The following is a 10,155-nucleotide window of genomic DNA, read 5'->3' on the forward strand; positions in this document are numbered from 1 at the left end:
TCAGAGGCAGGCAGTGGGTATATGAGTGTGTGTGCCTGCAGAGACAAGGGGGCTGTGATATGTGAGTGCGTGTTTGTTCATGGTACAGAAGAGGGCACAGGCAAGTGAGGACATGTGTCTATAGAAACCAGAGAGAGAGAGATAGTGGTCATTTGTGTACAGGTATATTCACAGGACAAAGAGCAGCAGCTTATATGTGAATGTTGTTGCTTGTAGAGGCCATAGAGGATCATATGGACTTTGACTCTGGGTGCCTACAGAGGCTCAGGTGATCAGTGGCCATGTGAATGCGGGAGTTCACTGGATGTGTGAGTGCAGATACCCATAGAGGATAGTGTGGCTCAGTGTGCATGTGAGGGTAGATATATGCAGAGGCCAGGGAACGTGAAGGTTAGATGAGTGTGTGTTCTTGCACAGAATAGGATACCTGTGGACATGTGATTGCAGTACATGCAGAAGACAGGTGGAGGCAGTGGGCATTGGAGTGTAGGAATATGCAAAGCACAAAGTGCTGCAGTGGTCCTGTGAGTGTTGGTTCATCCAGAGTCCAGGGTGTCCATGTGTTCTCAGATGCCTTTAGAGGCCAAGTTCACATTGGTGATGTGCATGTAGATGTCTGTAGATGCCAGGGATGCAGTGGGTATGTGATGCCGGTGCCTGCAGATGTGATATGTGGGAGGTTGCACTGTGAGTGCAGGTGTCTGCAGAGGTCAGAGAGGGAACTGGGCATGCAAGTACAGTTACCTGCTAAGGACACAGGGGTGAACTGGTCATGTCAGTGCAGGTGAATGCAGAAAGCATATGTGGGCAGTAAGCATGTTGAGTGCAGGTGCATGCAGAGAGCATATGTGGGCAGTGGCATGTGAGTGCAGGTGTATGCAGAGAGTAGAGTTAGGCAGTGGGTATGTGAGTATAGATACCTGCAGAGAACAGAGGTGGACAGTGGGCATGTCAGTGCAGGTGCATGCAGAGAACAGATGTGGGGAGGTGGCATGTGCAGGTACATGCAAGGAGCAGAATGGGGCAGTGTTCATGTGAGTACAGATTCCTGCACAGGCCACTCTAGCAATAGGCATGTGAGTTTAGGTACCTCTAGAGGCAAGTGTAGGGCAGTGGACATGTGAGGGTTCATGTGGGCATAGACAGAGAACTTGTGAGTGCAGGTTATTTCAGAGGCCAGGCAGAGAGGAGGCATGTGAGTACAGGATCCTAAGGTTGCTAGGCAAGAAGTCGGCATATGAATACAGGTGATAGAAGCAGCCATGGAAGGGCAGTGAACATGTGAGTGCACATTCCTACTGAGACCAGAGGTAGGGGCAGTATATGTGAGTTCTGAAGCCTGTAGACTTCATAGTGAAGCAGTGGGTATGTGAGCACAGATGCCTGCTGAGGGCAGAGGTGGAGAGTGCACATGTGAGTGCAGGTACTTGCAGAGAGCAGAGTGAGGCATTAGAGGTGTGTGAGGGCACATGCTTGCAGATGACAGCAGGGCAGTGGACACTTTAGTGCAGCTTCGGGTGAAGACAAGAGAGTTGGGCAGTGGACCTGATAGTGCAGATTTCTACACAGGTAAATCAGGCATTTGTTGTGTGAGTTTAGGTATCTGGAGAGGCCAGAGAGGAGCAGTGGGCACACGGAGGCAGATGCATGCAGACAACAGAAATAGGCCAGTGGGTATGTGAGTGTGTGTGCCTGTAGAGACAAGGGGACTCTGGTATGTGAGTGCAGGTGTGTTCAGGGTACAGAGGAGGGCACAGGCAAGTGAGGACATGTGTGTGCAGAGGTCAGAGAGAGATAATGGTCATGTATGTGCATGTGTATCCAGGGAACAGAGAGGGGCAGTTTGTAGGTGAGTGCTGTTGCCTGTAGAGGCCACAGAGGGTCAGTTGAACCTTGAGTGTGGGTGCCTGCAGAGGCTCAGGTGGTCAGTCACCATGTGAGCACAGGAGCCTTCAGAGAATAGGAGTTTAGTGGACATGCGAATGCAGATACCTATAGAGGATATTATGGGGTAATACGCATCTGAGGGTAGGTATGTGCAGAGGCCAGGGAAAATGCTGGTTATATGAGTCAGTGTTCCTTCACAGGATAGGATACCTGTGGACATGTAGCTGCAGGTGCCTACAGATGTGATAAGTGGGAGGTTTCACTGTGAGTTCAGGTGCCAACAGAGGTCAGAGATGGGAAATGTGCATGTGACTACAGATGGCTGCTGAGGACACAGGCATGTAGTGGGTTATTTGGATACAAATACCTGCGGAGAGCAGAAGTGGGCAGTGGGAATGTGAGTGCAGGTACATGCAGAGAGCAGAGATGCACAGTGGACATGTGAGTATAGGTACATATAGAGATCAGAATATGGCAGTGAGCATGTGAGTGCAGATTCCTGCATAGTCTAGGCTGGCAATAGGCATGTGGGTTCAGGTTCCTCCAGAGGCAAGTGTAGGGCAGTGGACACGTGAGTGTTCATGTGGGCACAGACAGGAACCTTGTGAGTGCAGGTTACTTCAAAGGGTTGGCAGAGAGGTGGCATGTGAGTGTAGGTTCCTGAAGAGACCTGGCAAGACGTGAGCATTTGAATACATGTGATGGGGGAGCCAGGGAGAAGCAGTGGGCATGTGAGTGCAGGTGCATGCAGAGGCCGTAGATGAGAGTGGGCATTTGATTGCAAGTTTCTTGGAGAGTCCAGAGAGGGGTGCAGAGTTTGTGAGTTCAGATGCCTGTAGAAGGCAGAGTGGGAGCAATGAGCAAGTGTAAGGCCAGAAAGAGACTCTGGACATGAGAATGGAGGACAGGTGCCTGCAGAGATCAGAGAGAGGCAGTGGACATGTGAGTGTAGAGGCCTTCAGAGAACAGAGAGGAGCAGTAGGCCTGTCTGTGCAGGTGCCAGCAGAGGATAGAAGAGTGGGATGGACAAATGAGTTCAGGTACCTATAGAGTCCAGAGAGAGGCAGTAGGTACATGAGTACAGGGTCCTGCAGAGGCTAGAGGGCAGTGGGCATGTGAGTTCATGTCCACGGAGAGGGAAGAGAGGTGCAGTGGTAACATGGATGTATGTGCCTGCAGAGGCCAGAGTGTGTCAGAGAGTATGCAAGTACAGGTATGCGAGTATGCAGAATACAGCCTGGCAATGGGCCTGTAGTGTAAGTTCCTATAGAAGACACAGAGCAGCTAGATATGCCCATGTAAATGCCTGTTCCTGAAGAGGACATGCAGAGGTCAGAAAGGGGCAATTTGTCTACCACTGAAGGTGACTGCAGAAGACAAATGGGCAGAGGGGACAAGTGCTTATATGTGCCTACATGGATCAGATCAGTCAATGGACACATGAACACAGGAATCCACGGAGGGCAGAGTGGGTTTTGGGCATTGGACCTCATCTTCTTGTAGACAGCAGAGTTGTAGTATCGGCACATGGGTGTATCTTGCTGTAGAGGACAGGATAGCAGTAGCAATGTGAATGCAGGTGCCTGCCGAAGACAGATGTGGAGATTGGGCATGTGAATAGAGGTGTCTGCTGAAAGAAGAGATGGGCCATGAGCATGTCAGAACCATTGCCTACTGTATGATGAGATGAATGTTGTGTATGAGATACATGTGCCTGCAGAGGCCAGAGAGAGGCAGTGGATGTGTGAGCACAGATGCCTGCTGAGAGCAGAGGAGGAGAGTGGACATGTGAGTGCATTTACATGCAGAGAGCAGAGTGTGGCACTGGGCATAACAGTACAGGTTCCTGCTGAGGCCAGGGTGCTCAGGGGCCATGTTTGTGAAGGTACCACTCAGGGGCTAAGAATGCTGTGGGCATATGAGCTCAGATTCCTGCAGAGGCCAGGGGAAGATGGTTGGCATGAGAGTACCAGTACATGCAGAGGCAAAATGAAGGCAGTGGGCAGTGAGTGATGTTGAATGCAGATACCAGATGGGCAGTTGGCAGTGTCATTCAAAGTCATTCACCAGGCTAAGTAGAGCAGTGGGTAAGTGAATGCACGCTCCTGCTGATGCCAGAAAGACACTGTTTAGGTCAGTGCAGCTATGTTGTAAGACACATGTAGGCGGTGGACATGCTAGTTCAGATTCCTGCACAGGACAGGCAGTCATTGGTTATGTGAGTACAGGTGTCTGGAGAGACCAGAGAGGAGCAGTGGACACATGAGTGCAAGTGCATGCTAAGACCAGAGGCAGGCAGTGGGTATGTGAGTGTGTGTGCCTGCAGAGACAAGGGGGCTGTGGTATGTGAGTGCAGGTGTGTTCATGGTACAGAAGAGGGCAACAGGCATGTGTGTACATATGCTTACCGAGGCCAGAGAGACAATGCCTATGTGTGCGCAGGTCCATTCAGGGGACAGAGATGGGCAATCTACATGTGTTTGTAGTGGCCACAGAGGGTCAGTGTAGGAACCTGCAGAGACCAGAAGGTGGCACTGGACATGTGAATACATGTGATTTCAGAAGACAGAGAGGACTCTGTGGGTACAGGTATTCTCAGAGGATAAAGAGTACAGTGGGCATGAGTGCAGGTGCCTGCAGAGGTCCCCAGTATGTGGTTGGCTATGTGAACAGCTGTCTACAAAGGCCAGAGGCAGAAGTGCACATGTGGCCAAAGTTGACTGCTGAGTCCAGAGGAAGGCAGTGGGCATGTGACTGCTGTTTCCTGTAGCTGCTAGGGATGCAGTGCATACTGGAGTACAATATCCTGCTGAGTGATGAGTGAGTGGATTTGTGGGATGTGAGGACATTTGCCTGCAGATGCGAGATGGGCAGTGGGCATATGAGCACAGGTGCCAGAAATGCCAGGAAGACAATTTGAATGTGAAGAAAACTAAACATCAAGATCTAATGTTGACAATTGACATATTTGTGCAGTTTCTTGCACAGGCCATACTGTCATTGTGTATGTGATAGATGTGTCTCTAGAGTACAGGGAGGTGAAGTGGGAGAGAGTGAGGGCAGGTGCCTGCTGAGGCCTGAAGGTGAGTTGTATGTAGGTGAATGTCTGTACTTGTGAAGGGCTTGTGGGTATGTGAGTCTAAGGACCGGCAGAGGCCAGAGGGTGCAATGCGTAAGTGCATCTGCCTGCAGTAGAAAGAGAGGGCAAATGGGCCTGGAATCCAGGTACCTGCAGAGAGCAAGTGTGAATGGGCATGTAGATAGAGATGCCTGTAGAGGTCAGGTGTGGGAAAAGACCTGTGAGTTCATATTCCTGCTGAGCACAGGATAGCAGTTCATCCGTGGATGTCAGATGTAGGAAAGTGGTATGGTCATCCATGTGCTCAGAGGGACTGGCCATGTGCATGTGAGCACATGCACCTGCACAAGACATATGAGGCAGTGGGACTGTGAGAGCAGCTGCCCGCAGACATCAGCAGTGGGAGGGTGGTCTGATGCGTGCACTTGCCTGTTAAGGTCCGACAGGGGCAGTGGGTGTGTTGCTACATTCACCTGCAGAGAACAGAGTAGGACAGTGGCCATGTGAGCACAGGGTCTGCAGAGAATAGTATTGTGGTGGACATGGGAGTGCAGTGTGTACAGTGTGTATGTGAGTTCAGGAGATTGCAGAGGCCAAAGCAGGCAGTGGATATGTGAGTGTATGTTCTTGCAGAGAACAGGATACCTGTGGGTGTATGTAAGGGCAGGGGCATGCAGAGGCCAGGGAGGGGACCTGTTCATTTGAGTGGAGGAGCCATCTGAGGGCAAAGTTAAACTGTGGGTCCAAGCCTGCAGTTGACATGAAGGCAGGGGCATGTGACTGCAGGCTCCAGCCACTACCAGAGGGGTAGTGGTCATGTGAGTGTAGCTAAACACCAGGACAAAAGGTGGGAAGTGCACATGTTCAGATTCGTGCACAGGCCAGAAAGGGCCAGAGGCCATGTGTATGCAAGTGTTACAAGTACAAGGTTTCAGTTACCAGGTAGGTGTAGATCCCTGCAGAGACTAGGGTTCCAATAGACATGTAGCTACAAGGGTCTGCAGAAGTCAGAGGGGAGAGATGGGCATGTGAGGCCATGTTCATGGTGAGCCTTAGCTTGCAGTGTGCCATGGATGTAGGAGTCTCCAGAGGTCAGAGGTGAGGTGCGTGGGTGGTGTGAGTACAGGAGCCTACGGAGTTAAGAAAGGGGGCATAGACATGTGTGCACAGTTGCCTGCTGGGGCCAGATGGTTTCAGTGGGCATGTGACTGTAAGTACTTGCAGTGAGCAGAGTTGAGTAGCATGTCTATAAGTATGGGTTCTTGCAGAGGTCAGACAGAGGCAGTGGGCAGTTGTGTGCAGTTACCTAGAAGGGGTCCAGAAGCACAGATTGCAAATGACTGTTGGTGCCTTCAGAATCAAGCAGCAGGCAGTGGGCATAGGTGTGTAGCTGCCTGTAGAGGTCAGATGCAGGCAGTATCCACATGAGTGCATGTTCTTACAGAGGGCAGACTAGGCCAGCGTGTATGGGATTATAGGAACTTTCAGGGACCTACATCAGTGGGCATGCATGTAGGTTCTGCTGATGGGAAGATAACAGTGGGCATGTAGATGCAGGTAGTTGCAGAAGACAGGTGGGGGTCAGTAGGTGTTACTTTCTGCTTCAGCTCAGCCACTAGACTTTCTGACAATCCCTGCTTTTGGAAGCTACTATTCCCACATGGGGAGCTAAAACAAAAGCTCTCTACAGACTGCCACTTCCTTTGAAGTAGCCTCCTGGAAGTTCACCTACCAAGATAAGAAAATGCCCAAAAGCCTGAAGATGTCGAGTTGCTGGGGACTTTGGGGCCTGACCTTTTCTGCAGTGTTTGCATTATGTAAATAGCATGGAACCTAGAGATTTGGTTTCTCTTTGGTGTTACTATAAAAATCCTGGCCTCTATGAGTAAAGTTAGAACCTTGATTGGAAAATATTTCAACTTGGTATCCATTAATTCTCTCGCATTTCGAATTCTCTCTCAGGTCCTTGTTCCCTCCTCTGAGAGAACCCTGTTTGTGAAACTGCAGGCAGTTTCAAGTAGGCATGTCAGTGAAGGTGCCTGCAGATGCCTTAGAGATGTTATGGGTATGTGAGTACAGGTTCCTGCTATGTCCAGAGAAGTGTGATGGGCATGGGAATGCCCGAACATATTGAGAGCAGAGTGGGGCAGTTGGCATGGGGTGAGAGGTACGTCTAAATGCCAGAAAAACACAGTGAGCCCCTGAGTGCAGGTGCCTGCTGTGTGTAGGGTATCAATGGACATGTATGTGCAGATGCTTGTAGTGGCTGGGGTTTGGCTTTGGACATGAGAGTGCAGGTGCCTGTAGAGACAAAAGAAGGTGACTGGCATGTGACTGTATGTGCTTGTCGATGCCTGGAGCAGTGGCCATGTGACTGCAGGTGCCTTCTTGATGCCAGTGTAGCATTGAACATTTGACTGCAGCAGTCTTAGTGAGCTAACCTGATCAGTGGGTATGTGAATGCACTACCCCATGAATGCTGTAGGCATGCAAGTATATATACCATCAGATTCCAGGAGGGCAGTGGGCATGTGAGTGCAGCTAAGGTAAATACATGATGTGGGCAGTGAACATGTTAGTGCAGATTCCTGCACAAGCTAGACAATTCAGTGGGTGTGTGGATGTGTGTCTCTCCAAAGCACTGAGAGGTGCAGTGGAGAAGTGAGCGAAGGTGCATGCAGAGGCCAAAAGGAGATGGGTTGGTGAGAGCAAGTGTCTGCAGAGGCGAGAGGGATGCAGTCCGCATGGGAGTATAGTTACCTGTACAGGCCTACAAAAGGCAGTGGGCATGTGAGTCCATGCCTGCAGAGGGCAGGGGTAATAGTGGATTTGTAGATGCAGATGCCTGCACAGGCTACATGTGAGCATTAAGTTCAGGATTCTTTAGAGGTCAGAATAGCAGTGAACTTCTTGATGCACATTGTAGGCAGACGTTAGATGTTGGAGGATAGCTGGTGAGTACAGGTTCACACAGACTTCAGAAATGGGAATGTGTGTGAGAGTGCAGTTGATTCTCAGGACACAGAGGGGCAGTGGCTCTGTAATTACAGGTGTCCACAGATGTCAGATGGGAGAATAGGGCATGAGGGTACAGATGCCTGCAGGGGGCAGAGTGAGTCAGTTTGTTTTTCAGTGTAGGTACCTGCAGAGGGTAGGGGATGCAGTGAGCATGAGTGTAGAGATATGCAGAGATGAGAGGGGACATTGAATATGTGAGTGCAAAAGCCTATCCAGGACAGAGACAACTTTCCATATGAGGGCAATGGCCTGCAGATGCTAGAGAGAAACTGTGGTCATGTGAGTGTAAGAGCCTACAGTGACCAGAGGGGACAGTGTGGGTAAGTGACTGCATGTTCCTGTAGAGAACAATGGTGCACTGGGAATGCAAGGGAAATGATAGAAGTCAGCATGTGAATTCAGCAGCCTGCAGAAGACAAGGTAACACAGTGGGAACGTGAGGCAAGATCTCTACTTAAGCTACAGGATTTCAGTGATTATTTTGAGTCCAAGAACCCACAGAGAGCAGACTTGGGCAGCGGATATGTGAATTTATGTGCTTTCAGAGGCCAGGGTGCTTAGTGACAACATTGAGAGAAGGCCAAGTGTTCAGTGGACATGTGAGATCAGATGCTTGCAGAGGTCATAGGTGGGTATTGGGCATGAGAGTGCAGGTGATGGTAGAGACAAAGGGAGGCTGTGGACATGAGACTGCCATTGCTCATCAAGACCAAATCTTGACATGTTAGTTCAGATTCCTCCACACGTCAGGCAGTCATTGTGTACATGAGTGGAGGAGTATGGTGCACCAGAGAGGTGTGATTGGCAGAAGAGGGTAGAGGTGCCTGTAGAGGCATAGGAGACAGTGGTCATGTGAGTTGATGTGCCTGCAGCCATTAGAAAGGATTGGTTGGCATGTGTACCCCAGTGGGAGAAGAGTACAAAGTTTCAGTTGACATGAAGGTAAAGGTTCCTGCAGAGACCAGGATTCCAATAGATATATAAGGGCAGATGCCTGTGCAGCATTCCTCTCTCTGTAGACCAGACTGGCCTCAAACTCAGAAATCCACCTGCCTCTGCCTCCCAAGTACTAGAATTAAAGGTATGCACCTCCACTGCCTGGCAATATTGACTCTTTTTTTTTTAACATTTAAAAACATATTTCAATTAAATAGAATTGAATCACACTCTTGTTCCCCTTTTGTACCACTGCTCTTCCCAGAGACCCCCCCTTCAATACCTACAATATATTTTTGTCGTATTCCTTAAAATTTATAAAATATTATAACAATAAAAATATGTATTATAAAAGATGTTTGATATAAAACAACAATCAATTTAACAGTCTTATGTAGGTGCTCATCTACAGCAATAGTGAAAATACATTTTTCTCAATATAAATTTTAAATAACTCCAAATATATTTATGGTATACTTAAATAATACATTACTACTAGTATTTTCTTAAATGAACATGAATATATAAAGTCTTTTTGTTTGTTTTGTATTTAGTAGAATTTAAAATCTTGGCTCTTACTGTGGTACAAGCCCAAAATAAGAACAATTTTTAGACATTGGGTTACATTGTAATCAGGCTGTACTTCAATGACCCTCACATCACCAAAGGATTTTATCTCCATTGTAGCTAAGCTTAGAGTTGATAGTTCTGCTGCACCAAGAAATGAATTGTAGGCTCGATTTTTGAATACAGACTTCCTGCTATGGTCAAAGCTATTTGACTTGAATGAGTGACTTCATTCTCAGCCCACAGAGAACAGGTTACATTCATTTAAGAAATGGTGTAGGTATTAAGATGGTCTATCCATAAAGTCATTCGCTAACTGTTCCAATGAACAATGGTTCTGCTTGGAGGGTGGCACAGAAATTAGGTGAGGGTAAGAATTTGGTTCATTAGCTGTGATAATTCATCTCAGAGAAAGACTAACTTATGAAGTCCTCTTCTTCAAAGTGATACAAGAGTTACAAATGTCAAGCAAAGCATTCAGTCTCACTTTGTTGTTCTCTTACAAGCCACCTCCCTAGTTAATCGTTTATGTTTCTTTTGGGTATATAAATAGTTTTGAAATATATAAGCTGTTCGGAAAACCATAGTATAGTGTAAAAAAATGAAATAAACAATACTACTAGTAGAGAGGCTGAGATAGGAGAAGCAAGATTTCAAGACCCTTATGT

General features: G+C 48.3%; 1 protein-coding gene and 1 pseudogene across 4 annotated transcripts in view; one reads left to right on the forward strand and one right to left on the reverse strand.

Moving 5' to 3' along the window:
* Positions 1-10,155, reverse strand: part of Fam104b (family with sequence similarity 104 member B) — a 153,847-nt gene that overhangs the window by 41,584 nt on the left and 102,108 nt on the right. The gene's annotated exons all lie outside the window — the stretch shown is intronic.
* The window catches only part of LOC116090863, a 26,798-nt pseudogene continuing 18,112 nt past the window's right edge, over positions 1,470-10,155 (forward strand).

This window comes from Mastomys coucha, chromosome X (assembly GCF_008632895.1).
Source record: "Mastomys coucha isolate ucsf_1 chromosome X, UCSF_Mcou_1, whole genome shotgun sequence".
NCBI classification, from domain to species: Eukaryota; Metazoa; Chordata; class Mammalia; order Rodentia; family Muridae; genus Mastomys; species Mastomys coucha.